Raw genomic sequence first — 12,913 nt, forward strand, 5'->3', positions numbered from 1 at the left:
GGTAAACTGGAGACTTTTAAAGTGTTCAAGCTAGTTACAAATTTTGGCTCATGTTCAAGGGGAAAGAGACCGTATCACTGACTAAAGACAGAACCTTTAAACATTACACTTGAGTGTGTATGCCACTTATACATAACTTAAGGTTTCAGCTTGTTCAAAATGTAGTCATGTACAGTATTTAGCCGTTTTTAACAATGCCACATGCTGATAAAGATGAAAGATTCCATAACTGAGAAATGGAACCCTACATCATAATCAACCATCTCATTCTTCCAATCTGATGAAAGGTCCTTGAGCTGAAAGGTTATCTTTGTCTTTCTCTTTCCATAAATGCTGTCTGACCCACTGAGCCCTAGTGGGGGTGGGGTGTGGGGAAGGGATCGAAATGGGCTAAAAGGTGGAGATGAAACAATCGATCGAAATAAATTTAAAAATAGGTGGGAAAAGAAAAATATATTTGTTTTAAAAATTATAAATTATTGGAAAAAGGATCGGAAAGGGGGTGGGGATGGAGGAGAGAGTTCATTATCTGAAATTGTTGACCTCTATATTAAGTCCGGAAGACTGTAAAGTGCCTAGTCGGAAGACGAGGTGCTGTTCCTCCAGTTTGCGTTGAGCTTCAATGGAACATTGCAGCAGGCCAAGGGTGGACATGTGGGCATGAGAGCAGGGTGGTGTGTTGAAATGGCAAGCAACAGGGAGGTCTGGGTCATGCTTGCGGACAGACCAAAGGTGTTCCGCAAAGCAGTCACCCAGTCTCCATTTGGTCTCTCCAATGCAGAGGAGACCGCATTGGGAGCAGCGAATGCAGTAGACTAAATTGAGGGAAGTGCAAGTGAAGTGCTGCTTCACTTGAAAAGAGTGTTTGGGCCCTTGGACGGTGAGGAGAGGGAAAGTAAAGGGGCAGGTGTTGCACCTTCTGCGGTTGCATGGGAAGGTGCCGTGGGAGGGGGTGGAGGTGTAGGGGGTGATGGAGGAGTAGACCAGGGTGTCCCAGAGGGAATGATCCCTGCAGAAAGCCACCGGGGGAGGGGGTGAAGGGAAGATGTGTTTGGTGGTGGCCATCATGCTGGAGTTGGCGGAAATGGCGGAGGATGATCCTTTGAATGCGGAGGCTGGTGGGGTGATAAGTAAGGACAAGGGGGACCCTATCATGGTTCTAGGAGGGAGAGGAAGGTGTGAGGGCGGATGCGTGGGAGATGGGCCGGACATGGTTGAGGGCCCTGTCAACCACCGTGGGTGGAAAACCTCGGTTAAGGAAGAAGGAAGACATGTCAGAGGAACTGTTTTGGAAAGTGGCATCACCAGAACAGATGCGACGGAGGCGAAAGAACTGAGAATTGGATGCAGTCCTTACAGGAAGTGGGGTGTGAGGAACTGCAGTTGAGGTAGCTGTGGGAGTTGGTAGGCTTGTAATGAATATTGGTGGACAGTCTATCACCAGAAATTGAGACTGAGAGGTCAAGGAAGGGAAGGGAAGTGTCAGTGATGGACCACGTGAAAATGATGGAGGTGTGCAAATTAGAAGCAAAATTAATACATTTTTCCAGGTCCAGACGAGAGCATGAAGTGGCACCGAAGCAGTCATCGATGTACCGGAGAAAGAGTTGTGGGAGGGGGCCTGAGTAAGACTGGAACAAGGAATGTTCCACGTACCCCATAAAGAGACAGGCATAACTGGGGCCATTTTAACACTCCACCCTGTTCTCTTGCCCACATGTCTGTCCTTGGCTTGCTGCATTGTTCCAGTGAAGCCCAACGCAAACTGGAGGAACAGCACCTCATCTTCCGACTAGGCACTTTACAGCCTTCCGGGCTGAATATTGAATTCAACAACTTTAGATCTTAAACTCCCCCTCCCCCCATCCCCACCCCGTTTCTCCACCCCCCCTTTTTTTTTTCAATAATTTATATAGATTCTTCTTTCCCCACCTATTTCCATTATTTTTAAATCTAAACTAAAACCTTGTTAGTCTTTCCACCCCACCCCCACTAGAGCTGTACTTTGAATATCCTGTCTTCCATTCTTAATTAGCACTTTTCTCAGACAAATGTCACCACCTTCGACACCTCTTTGACCCTTTTGTCTGTGACATCTTTTGATTATCTGCTCAATAGGGATGTTCGCTAATGATTGCACAATGTCCAGCACCATTCGCGGCTCCTCAGTCACTGAAGCAGTCCATGTCCAAATGCAGCAAGATCTACACAATATCCAGGCTTGGGCTGACAAGTGGCAAGTAACATTCGCACCACACAAGTGCCAGGCAATGACCATCTCCAACAAGAGAGAATCCAACCATCGCCCTTTGATGTTCAATTGCATTACCATCACTGAATCCCCCACTATCAACATCCTGGGGGTTACCATTGACCAGAAGCTGAACTGGACTAGCCATATAAATACAGTGGCTATAAGAGCAGGTCAGAGGCTAGGAATCCTATGACGCGTAACTCACCACCTGACTCCCAAAGCCTGTCCACCCTCTACAAGGCACAAGGCAGGAGTATGATGGAATACTCCCCACTTGCCTGGATGAGTGCAGTTCCCACAACACTCAATAAGCTTGACACCATCCAGGACAAAGCAGCCTGCTTGATTGGCACCACATCCACAAACATTCACTTCCTCCACCACTGATGCATAGTAGTAGCAATGTGTACCATCAACAAGATGCACTGCAGGAATTCACCAAGGTTCCTTCGACAGCACCTTCCAAACCCACAACCACTACCATCTAGAAGGACAAGGGCAGCAGGCAGATGGGAACACCACCACCTGGAAGTTCCCCTCCAAGTCACTCACCAGGCTGACTTGGAAATATATCACTGTTCCTTCACTGTTGCTGGGTCAAAATCCTGGAACTCCCTAACAACACTGTGGGTGTACCTACACTACATGGACTGCAGTGGTTTAAGAAGGCAACTCACCACCACCTTCTCAAGGATAACTAGGGATGAGCAATAAATGCTGGCCCAGCCAGCGAAGCCCACATCCCGTGAATTAAAAAAAAAATCAGTTAGATTTCAATTTGGTAGGAATTGGCCACTTCTAGGTATAAGGACAGATAACAATTATTTGGTGTTAGCTTTCTATGCTAAAGATTTAGAAGAATTGAAAACGGTACAAGTCTGAGGCCTAAAACAATGAGAATAAGTTAAATGTTAAAGTGTTTGCCTGAGACTGGATGCTTTGGTTTGGGTGAGTTGTCTTTAATAACTCAACCACTGTGTCAGGTAAGACCTGAAATTTCTTTTTATTTCTTATTCTCGGAATGAGGGCATTGATAGCAAAGCTGACATTTGCTGGCCATGACTTATTTCCTTTGAGCAGGTGGCAGTCGGCATTTTTCTTAAATTGATACAGTCCTTGAGATGAAGGTGCTTCAACAATGCTGTTAGGTAGGTAATTCTGTCTACTTGTTGTCTTTGCCCTAGCTGCCTGGAGTGCTGTTTTTAGCTGCAGTAGAGTGCCTAAGTTGGAGTTTGGTGACTGAGGGAGTTCAGTGAGGAGGGAGGAAGTGCTCCTTTTCTTTTCCACGTTTCTTCAGAAAGAAGAGTGGTGGCCTTGGTAAATAGGACCTGGTGAGTAAATTAGAAATGTGTAGTTTTTTAAAACAAATAGTTATACTTGGATTTAACTGAGAAGTGCCAAGAATAAGGGAAATTTAGGGCCAATATAATAAAGTAATATAAATAATCCAAAGTAGAATAAAATTAACATGGGGGAAGTAGAGTTAAGACATGGCAGGGCAGCTCAGTCGAGTGGAATGCATGTCCTGTAATATGTGCGAAGTCATGGATGCTACTGGTGTTCTAGACGACCACATGTGCAGGAAGTGCTGCCAGCTGCAGAAACTTGAGTTCTGGATTTCAGAGCTTGAGCGGCGGCTGGAGTCACCCTGGCACATCCGCAATGCTGAGAGCTACGTGGAGAGCACGTTCAGAGAGGTGGTCACATCACAGATTAAGGGCCTGGAGAAAGAGAAAGAATGAGTGACCACCAGGCAGTCCAAGAGAAGTAGGCAGGTAGTACAGGAGTCCCCTGGGGTCCTGCTCACTAATCAGTTTCCTGTTTTGGAAGCTGGAGAGGGCACTGATTCTTCAGAGGAGTGCATTCAGATCCAAGTTTGTGGCACCACGAAAGGCTTGAATGTACAGGAGGAGAGGAAGAAGAAAGGAAAAGCAATAGTGATAGGGGATTCATTGGTTAGGGGAACAGACAGGTGTTTCTGTGGCCGTAGATGTGACTCCAGGATGGTTTGTTGCCTCCCTGGTGCCAGGGTCAAGGTTGTCACAAAGCAGCTGCAGGACATTCTTCTGGGGGAGGGTGATCAGCCAGAGGTTGTGGTCCACATTGGTACCAATGACTTAGGTAGGAAGGGGGATGTGGTCCTGCAATCAGAATTTAGGGAGCTAAGTAGAAAATTAGCAAGCAGGACCTCAAATGTAGTAATCTCCAGATTACTCCCATGTGCAAGTGAGTACAGAAATAGGAGGATAAGACAGATGAATGCATGGCTGGAAAGATGGTGCAGCAGGGAGGGCTTTAGATTCCTGGGACACTGGGACTGGCTCTGGGGGAGTTGGCAGCTGTACAAGCTGGACGGGTTGCACCTAAGCAGAGACTGGATTGAGATGCTTGCTGTTTGGAGGGCTTTAAACTAACTAGCAGGGATGTGGGAACCAAGAAAAATTATTAGAGAGGAATATCAGGGTGCACAAGATACTAGGAGGGACAGATAGCACTAATAAGTTAATAGGTGGAGTCAGGGTGAGGGAGAAAGTAACAAAATCTAAGTCAAGGTTACTATGCATGTATGTGAATGCACGGAGTATAGTAAATAAGACTGGGGAGTTACAGTTGCAGATTGCCATGTGGAAATATGATGTTGCAGCGATAACAGAGACCTAGCTCAAGGAAGGGCAGAACTGGGTGTTAAATATTCCTGGGTACAAGGTGTTCAGAAAGATAGGAAAAGAAAGAAAGGAGGAGTGGCAGCATTGGAGAGAATTAAGGAGAGAATTGCAGTGCTGGAAAAGAGGATGTCCTAGAGGGTTCAAGGACAGAATCAATTTGGCTAGAGCTAAGAACAAAAAGGGTGCGATTACATTGCTCGGTGAAGTCTACAGACTGTCAACTAGTCGGAAGGACATGAAGGAACAAATCTGCAGGGAAACTCTTTCAAGTTACCAACAGTCACAGATTGCAACTTCTTTCGAGTATAATCACAGTTCTTGGTTTTCCAGGAGTGGGATATGAACCCACAACCCTCTGATTCAAAGGCGAGGGTGCTATGAACTGAGCCACAGCTGACACCTCAAGTCTGTAAGGAAATTGCAGAGAGATGCAAGCATTATAGAGTAGTTATAATTGGGGGTGTTAATTACCCGAATGTAGACTGAGACAGTGGTAGTGTAAAGGGCGGAGAGGGGCTAAAGTTCCTAGATTGTGTGCAGGAAATTTTTCTACAGCAGTGTGTGTCAAGTCCAACAAGAAAAAATGCACTGTTGGACCTGGTTCTTGGAAATGAGATGGGCGGAGTAGATCAAGTGTCAGTGGGGGAATATTTAGGACACAGCAATCATTGTATTGTATGTTTTAGGATGATGATACAAAAGGACAATAGGCAACCCAGAGTAAGAATCATTAACTTGTTGAGAGCCGACTTCAATGGGGCAAGAACAGATCTGGGCCAGATAGACTGGAACGAAAGATTGGTGGGAAAAACTGTAGCTGAACAATGGGCTACCTTTAAAAAAGAGTTGGTTTGGGCACAGTCAAGGTATATTCCATCGTAAGGGAAAGGTGGGGCAAACAAATCCAGAGCTCCCTGGGTGAAAAAGGGGAAAGAAATTAAGATAAAGAACAAAACATGTGCTTATGACAGGTGTCAGGTAGCAAACACAATTGAGAACCAAGAGGAATATGGAAGGTTCGGAGGGGAGGTGAAAAATCTCATTAGAGAAGCGAAGAGGGGTTATGAGAAAAGACTGGCAGCCAACATAAAGGGGAATCCCAAAATCTTCTACAGGCATATAAATAGCGAAAGGGTGGTAAAAGAAGGAGTAGGGTCAATTAGGGACCTAAAAGGGCTGAGGTATAAATGAATACTTTGCACCACCTTTATCAAGGAGGTAAATGCTATCCAGGCCATGGTGACAGATGAGGAAACTCTGTCACTAGAAGGGTTCAAATTGATAAGGAGGAAGTGTTGAATAGACTGTTGGTACTTAAAGTTGACAAGGCACCAGGACCGGATAAGATGCATCCAAGGATATTGAAGGAAGTGAGAGTAGAAATTGTAGGGGCACTGGCCATAATTTTTCAGTCTTTCCCAGACTGGGGGGTGGTGCCAGAGGACTGGAGAATTGCAAACGTTATGCCCTTGTTCAAAAGAGGTTGTAAGGATAAGCCCAGTAATTACAAACCAGTCAGTTTAACTTCAGTGGTGGGAAAGATTCTAGAAACAGTTATTCGGGATGGAGTTAGTAGTCACATGGTAAAATATGGGTTGATAAGGAAGAGCCAGCATGGATTTCTAAAGGGGAAATCGTGTTTAACTAATTTGCTGGAGTTTTTTGAAGAGGTAACAGAAAAGGTCGATGAGGGTAATGCTGTTGATGTGGTGTACATGGACTTTCAAAAGGCACTTGATACAGTGCCACAAAATAGACTTGTGAGAAAAGTTATTGGTCATGGAATAAAAGGGACAATAGCAACATGGATACAAAATTGACTGAAAAATAGGAAGCAAAGAGTAATGGTCAATGGATATTTTTTGGGCTGGAGGAAGGTTTGTAGTGGGGTTCCCTAGCGGTCGGTATTAGGACCCTTGCTTTTTCTGATATTTATTAATGATCTAGATCTTGGTGTGCAGGGGACAGTTTCAAAGGTTACAGATGATACAAAGCTTGGGAGTGTTGTATACTGCGAAGAGGACAGTGTTGAACTTCAAAAGGACATAGACAAGTCGATGGAGTGGGCAGATAGGTGGCAGATGAAGTTCAGTGCGGAGAAGCGTGAGTTGGTGCATTTTGGTAGGCAGAACATGGATAGACAATATAAAACAAGGGGTGAAATTTTGAAGGGGATGCAGGAGCAGAGAGATCTGGGTGTAAATGTGCATAGATCATTGAAGGTGGCAGGACAGGTGGAGAGAGCAGTTAATAAAGCATATGGTATCCTGGGCTTCATTTTTAGGGGCATATAGTACAAGAGCAGGGAGGTTATGCTGAATTTATATGACACTTATTAGACCTCAGCTGGAATATTGTGTACAGTTCTAGGCACCACATTATAGGAAGGATGTGAACACATAGGAGGGAGTGCAGAAGAGGTTTACAAGAATGGTTCCAGGGATGAAAAGCTTCAGCTATGAGAATAGATTGCAGAGGTTGAGACTGTACTCCTTGGAGAGAAGAAGACTAAGAGGAGATTTGAAAGAGATGTTCAAAATCATGAGGGGTCTAGATAAAGTAGATAAGGAGAAGCTATTCCCACTTGTAAATGGATCAAGAATGAGAAGGCACAGATTTAAAGTGATTTGCAAAAGAAGCAAATGTGACACGAGAAAATCTTTTTCATACGAGTGGTTCGGGTCTAGAATGCACTGCCTGGAAGGGTGGTGGAGGCAGGTTCAATTGAGGCATTCAAGAGGGCATTAGATGATTATTTGAATAGAAACAACATGCAAGGGTATGGGGAAATGGCAGGTCAATGGCACTAGGTCATAGTGCTCATTTGGAGAGCCAGTACAGACACAATGGGCCGAATTGCCTCCTTCTATGCTGTTAACATTCTGTGATTCATGGGTTTGAGAGATGTTGTCAAAGAAGCCTTGATGAGTTGCTGCATTGCTGCATGTTGATTGTACACACGTTGATGGTGGAGGGAGTGATTGTTTAGGATCATGTCAGCTGTTTTGATCTGCATGTTGTTGAGCTGCTTGAATGTTATTGTAGCTGCACATGTAGACAATTGGAGAATATTTCATAACGCTCTTGCCTTGTGCCTTGGGGAGGTTTTGAATAGTTAGGTGGTCACTCCAGAATACCCAGCCCCTGACCTGCTGTAGTAGCCACAGCATTTAAGTAGCTGCTCCAGTTGAGTTTCTGGTCAATGGTGACCATAAGGATGTTGATGATGGGAAACTTGATGAAGGTAATGCTATTAAATGTCATGGAGTGATGTTTAGGTTCTTATGTTGGAAATGGGCACTGCCTAGTTGTTTGGCACAAATGCTATTTCCTCTTATCAGCCCAAGCCTGGTTGTTGTCCAGATCTTGCTGCATGCAAGTATGGACTGCTTAATTATCTGAAGAATGGAGCTGAGCCCTGCAGTCATCAGGCAGCAACACCACTTCTGATCTTATGTTAGAGGGAAGGTAATAGATGAAGCAGCAGACAATTGGATGCTGCCCTGAGAAAGTCCAGCAATATCCTGTGACTGAAATAATTGGTTTCCATCAACTACAACCACCTTCCTGTGTGTTAGGTATGACTTCAGATAGTGGTGAGTTTTCTCTCTGATTTCCATTGATTTCAGTTTTACTAGGGCTGTTTGTTGACAAACGCAGTTGAAAGCTGCTTTGACGTTGAGGACAGTCGCTCACCTCACCTCTGTAATTTAGGTCTTGTGTCCATGTTTGGACCAGGGATGCCTTATGGTTTGGAGTCGAGTGGCCCTGGTGGAACCCTAACTGAAGCATCAGTAAGCAGGATGTTGGTGTGTAAGTGCTGCTTGATAGTACTGTCGATAACTCCTTCCATCACTTAGCTGATGATTGGAACTAGACTGATAGCGCGATAATCGGATTCCTCTGACACACTGTGCTGGATGCAGACATATTTCAGGCTGACGATTGACTTTAAGCTATCAACTCCACATCATGTGCTAACAGAAACATTGCTCATTTTAGAGCCTACACATTCACTTCAGGGTTTGGGTCAACTGCCTAATATACATTCAGTACACTTGCATGTATGTAAGCACAGGCAAATGAAACCATTGCCCAACAAAGCTCCTTTCACCACAAAGGGCCTTCAATGTAAATTTATTGCAGCTCTTTGTAATGTTGTAATATCAACTCCGCGTGAATGTCAGGTCATTGCAGTGACTTTGTGTCCCTCATGTTTGATATGGATTTTATACTTTTTTAAATTAAAGGATACAACTAAATTGACCCAAAACGTTGTACAAAATTGCAGAAGAAAAACAAACTGTAATGTGCATTCCAAATATAATGTAAAATATATAGAAATTGTTAAAATGTACGTGGTTTATCTTTAGTGTGATGGCTGCTGTAGAGAATTGTGCATCACCAATGCACGTTTTAAAAAACAACTTAAATGACCCTGTTTTGTATAAGGAGGGATGGGAATTCATTTCATCTCATTTTAGAACTTAAAATAAGTGCTGCGCTTGGAGCAAGGGTAAAAAGCGGGAGGCCCAATGCCTACCTGAAACTGGTTTATATAACCTAAAGGGCCTCATTAGTGAGTCCACATTTGAAAGATTCAATATAATTTTGGATACCCTTGGCCCTTGTATTTGGTCGGGAGGGTGATACCAGAAACCGATGGTCGCCGGGGCTGGGGAGTAAAATCTTGTCTGGCAAGTATCTGCCTTTTTATTTGACAGGGGGCGGCATTTCCTTCTTACATCCGCTCACCCCAGTACTGACATCTGAAAAGGAGATGAACTAGTGGGATCACGTTACCCTCAAATCCTCCCAGTTCTGCCTCGTTTGCTCTGAACTCAAGATTAACTTGCATGATATGGGTGTATTTGTGTTCCTTGCCTGGAATTGACTGCTTTTTAGGAATGAATTGTTGCAAAATAGAACCCTGCTAAAATGATTCTCAAATATTTGGATGGAATGCACCCCTCCCCCCAACCCTCCCCGAATGAGACAGCAAATTCCTGGTCACCTGCAGGGGAAAGATGTCTGGGGAACACCATAATTAGCAAAGGTCCCCGGTTCCCTGCTACCTTACGTCCAAGGTTTGGGGCAGGGTCAAGGTCAGGGCAGTCGGAGGCGCTCCATCAACACACGATCCTTCAAGAATTTCAGCCCCCTATTTTAAAAGAGAGCGATGCATTGGAGAGTGTTTAGGCAAGAGCAACTGGGTGATTCCGACTCTTGGGGTATTGAATTATGAAGAAAAACTCAGTGAACGGAACTTTTTTCAGTTTTAAAAAGCGTGATAGCAACATATTCTACATCAAATCATGCCGAAAGGAGTAAATAACATAAATAACAGCAGGGTGCTTTGCTTAAACCCAGCGCACACAACTGGAACCCGAGTGTAAAATAGACAAGTCTTAATCTGGATTAGAAACTGGATTGTAGATTTTGTTTTGTGGTGATGTTGATCTGGCTCATTTTATTGCAAAAAATTTGACCATGTAACTTGTCATATCATTTGATTTTTTTTTTTGCTTTTATGTTGGTCAGGATTTCAAATTTCCTCTTGTATAATTGCGGATGGTGGATGCATAATGAGATAACATTCATACTACATGTGGGAATTCTTTCCAATTTACTGTAAATTCTTTAATCAAACTGCACTAGGAAGAGATAATAACAATTTGTGAATCTAGGTTAATGACCACAGCGATTCCAAAACAAACCTCATAACAGCAAGAACCCCTGGAACAAATGGTGAAGAGATTATACATCAAAACAGAAAATGTTGGAAATACTTCAGTATCTGTGGAAAAAGAAACACAGTTAAGGTTTCAAGTCAATGACCTTTCATTACAAAATATCAATTTTGGTGAAGTGATTACCTTAGAGTCCCCTGTGAAGTACATCATGCAATCTTAACTACCTGTCCCAATGGAAGGGGAGCAATGATCAACAATAGCAAATTGTTCAAAAATTCAGAGTCCCCAGATTTTGGTCTAAAACATTCAGTACAGCTAATCCTAGATACAGGAACACAAACAAGACAAATAAATAACACATTTAATGCAACCTTTCTCAGGCTGCGAGGGTGATTTATATCAAATTCTAGACTGGTGTTAGTGGGCTTCATAATGACAACATTCAACTCAAGACTGCCCCATGAAAATTTTGATGTATAGTCAGAAAGCCAAAAAATTGGTGTGCAGCCAATGGAGGTCCAACTGGATATAAATGATCAGCTTACTGCTTTGTAACTGCTGTTTTTCACAAGTGGCCTAGTCACCCCAGTGCCTACTGGATGCAGAAGGCTTCAAGTGCTCCATCTCCAAGGATACCCTGTCTTGAATGTAAACATGGGCAAAGCGCAGGCAGTCGGATCAAATAACCCCTGATTGCATGCTGCCTGGACCATTTGATGGTCATTCTTGGCCAGGGCAAGTCTGGTTCCTATGGTGGTGGACCTTGGCTCTGGTCTGGTTGTTATTGTGTTGGACTCTGGCTATGGTCTGGTTGCTCTGGTGCTGGACCCTGGCTGTGCTTTGGTCGCTATGGTGCTGGATCCTGGCTGTGGTCTGGTTGCTATGGTGCTGTACCCTGGCTGTGGTTTGGTTGCTGTGATGCTGGACCCTGGCTGTGGTCTGGTTGCTATGGTGCAAGACCCTGGCTGTGGTCTGGTTGCTATGGTGCTGGACTCTGTCTATGGTCTGGTTGCTATGGTGCTGAACCCTGGCTGTGGTCTGGTTGCTATGGTGCTGGGCCTTGCCTATGGTCTGGTTGCTATGGTGCTGGACCTTGCCTATGGTCTGGTTGCTATGGTGCTGGACCCAGCCTATGGTCTGGTTTCTATGGTGCTGGACCTTGCCTATGGTCTGGTTGCTATGGTGCTGGACCTTGGCTGTAGTCTGGTTGCTATAGTGCTGAACCCTACCTATGATCTGGTTGCTATGGTCTGGTTGCTATGGTGCTGGACCCTGCCCTGTTGGGTTTCTATGGTGCTGGACCCTGCCCCGGGTCTGGTTGCCATGGTACTGGACCCTGCCCCTGGTCTGATTGCTATGGTCTGGTTGCTATGGTGCTGGACCTTGCCTATAGTTTGATTGCTGTGGTGCTGGACCCTGGATGTAGTCTGGTGTTGCTGTGGTGCTGGACCCTGGCTGTGGTCTGGTTGCTATGGTGCTGGACCCTGCCTATGGTCTGGTTGCTATGGTCTGGTTGCTATGGTGCTGGACCTTGCCTATAGTTTGGTTGTTATGGTGCTGGACCTTGGCTGTAGTCTGGTTGCTATGGTGCTGGACCCTACCTATGATCTGGTTGCTATGGTCTGGTTGCTATGGTGTTGGACCCTGCCCTGTTGGGTTTCTATGGTGCTGGACCCTGCCCCGGGTCTGGTTGCCATGGTGCTGGACTCTGCACCTGGTCTGGTTGCTATGGTCTGGTTGCTATGGTTCTGGACCCTGCCTATAGACTGGTTGCTATGGTTCTGGACCCTGCCTATGGTCTGGTTGCTATGGTCTGGTTGTTACGGTGCTGGACCCTGCCTGTGGTCTGGTTGCTATGGTTCTGGACCCTGGCTGTGGTCTGGTTACTATGGTGCTGGACTCTGTCTATGGTCTGGTTGCTATGATGCTGGACCTTGCCTGTGGCCTGGTTGCTATGGTGCTGGGCCTTGCCTATGGTCTGGTTGCTATGGTGCTGAACCCTGGCTGTGGTCTGGTTGCTATGGTGCTGGACCCAGCCTATGGTCTGGTTGCTATGGTGCTGGACCCAGCCTATGGTCTGGTTGCTATGGTCTGGTTGCTATGGTGCTGGACCTTGCCTATAGTTTGGTTGCTATGGTGCTGGACCTTGGCTGTAGTCTAGTTGCTATGGTGCTGGACCCTACCTATGATCTGGTTGCTATGGTCTGGTTGCTATGGTGCTGGATCCTGCCCTGTTGGGATTCCATAGTGCTGGACCCTGCCCCGGGTCTGGTTGCCATGGTGCTGGACTCTGCCCCTGG

This window comes from Cetorhinus maximus, chromosome 1 (assembly GCF_964194155.1).
Source record: "Cetorhinus maximus chromosome 1, sCetMax3.hap1.1, whole genome shotgun sequence".
NCBI classification, from domain to species: Eukaryota; Metazoa; Chordata; class Chondrichthyes; order Lamniformes; family Cetorhinidae; genus Cetorhinus; species Cetorhinus maximus.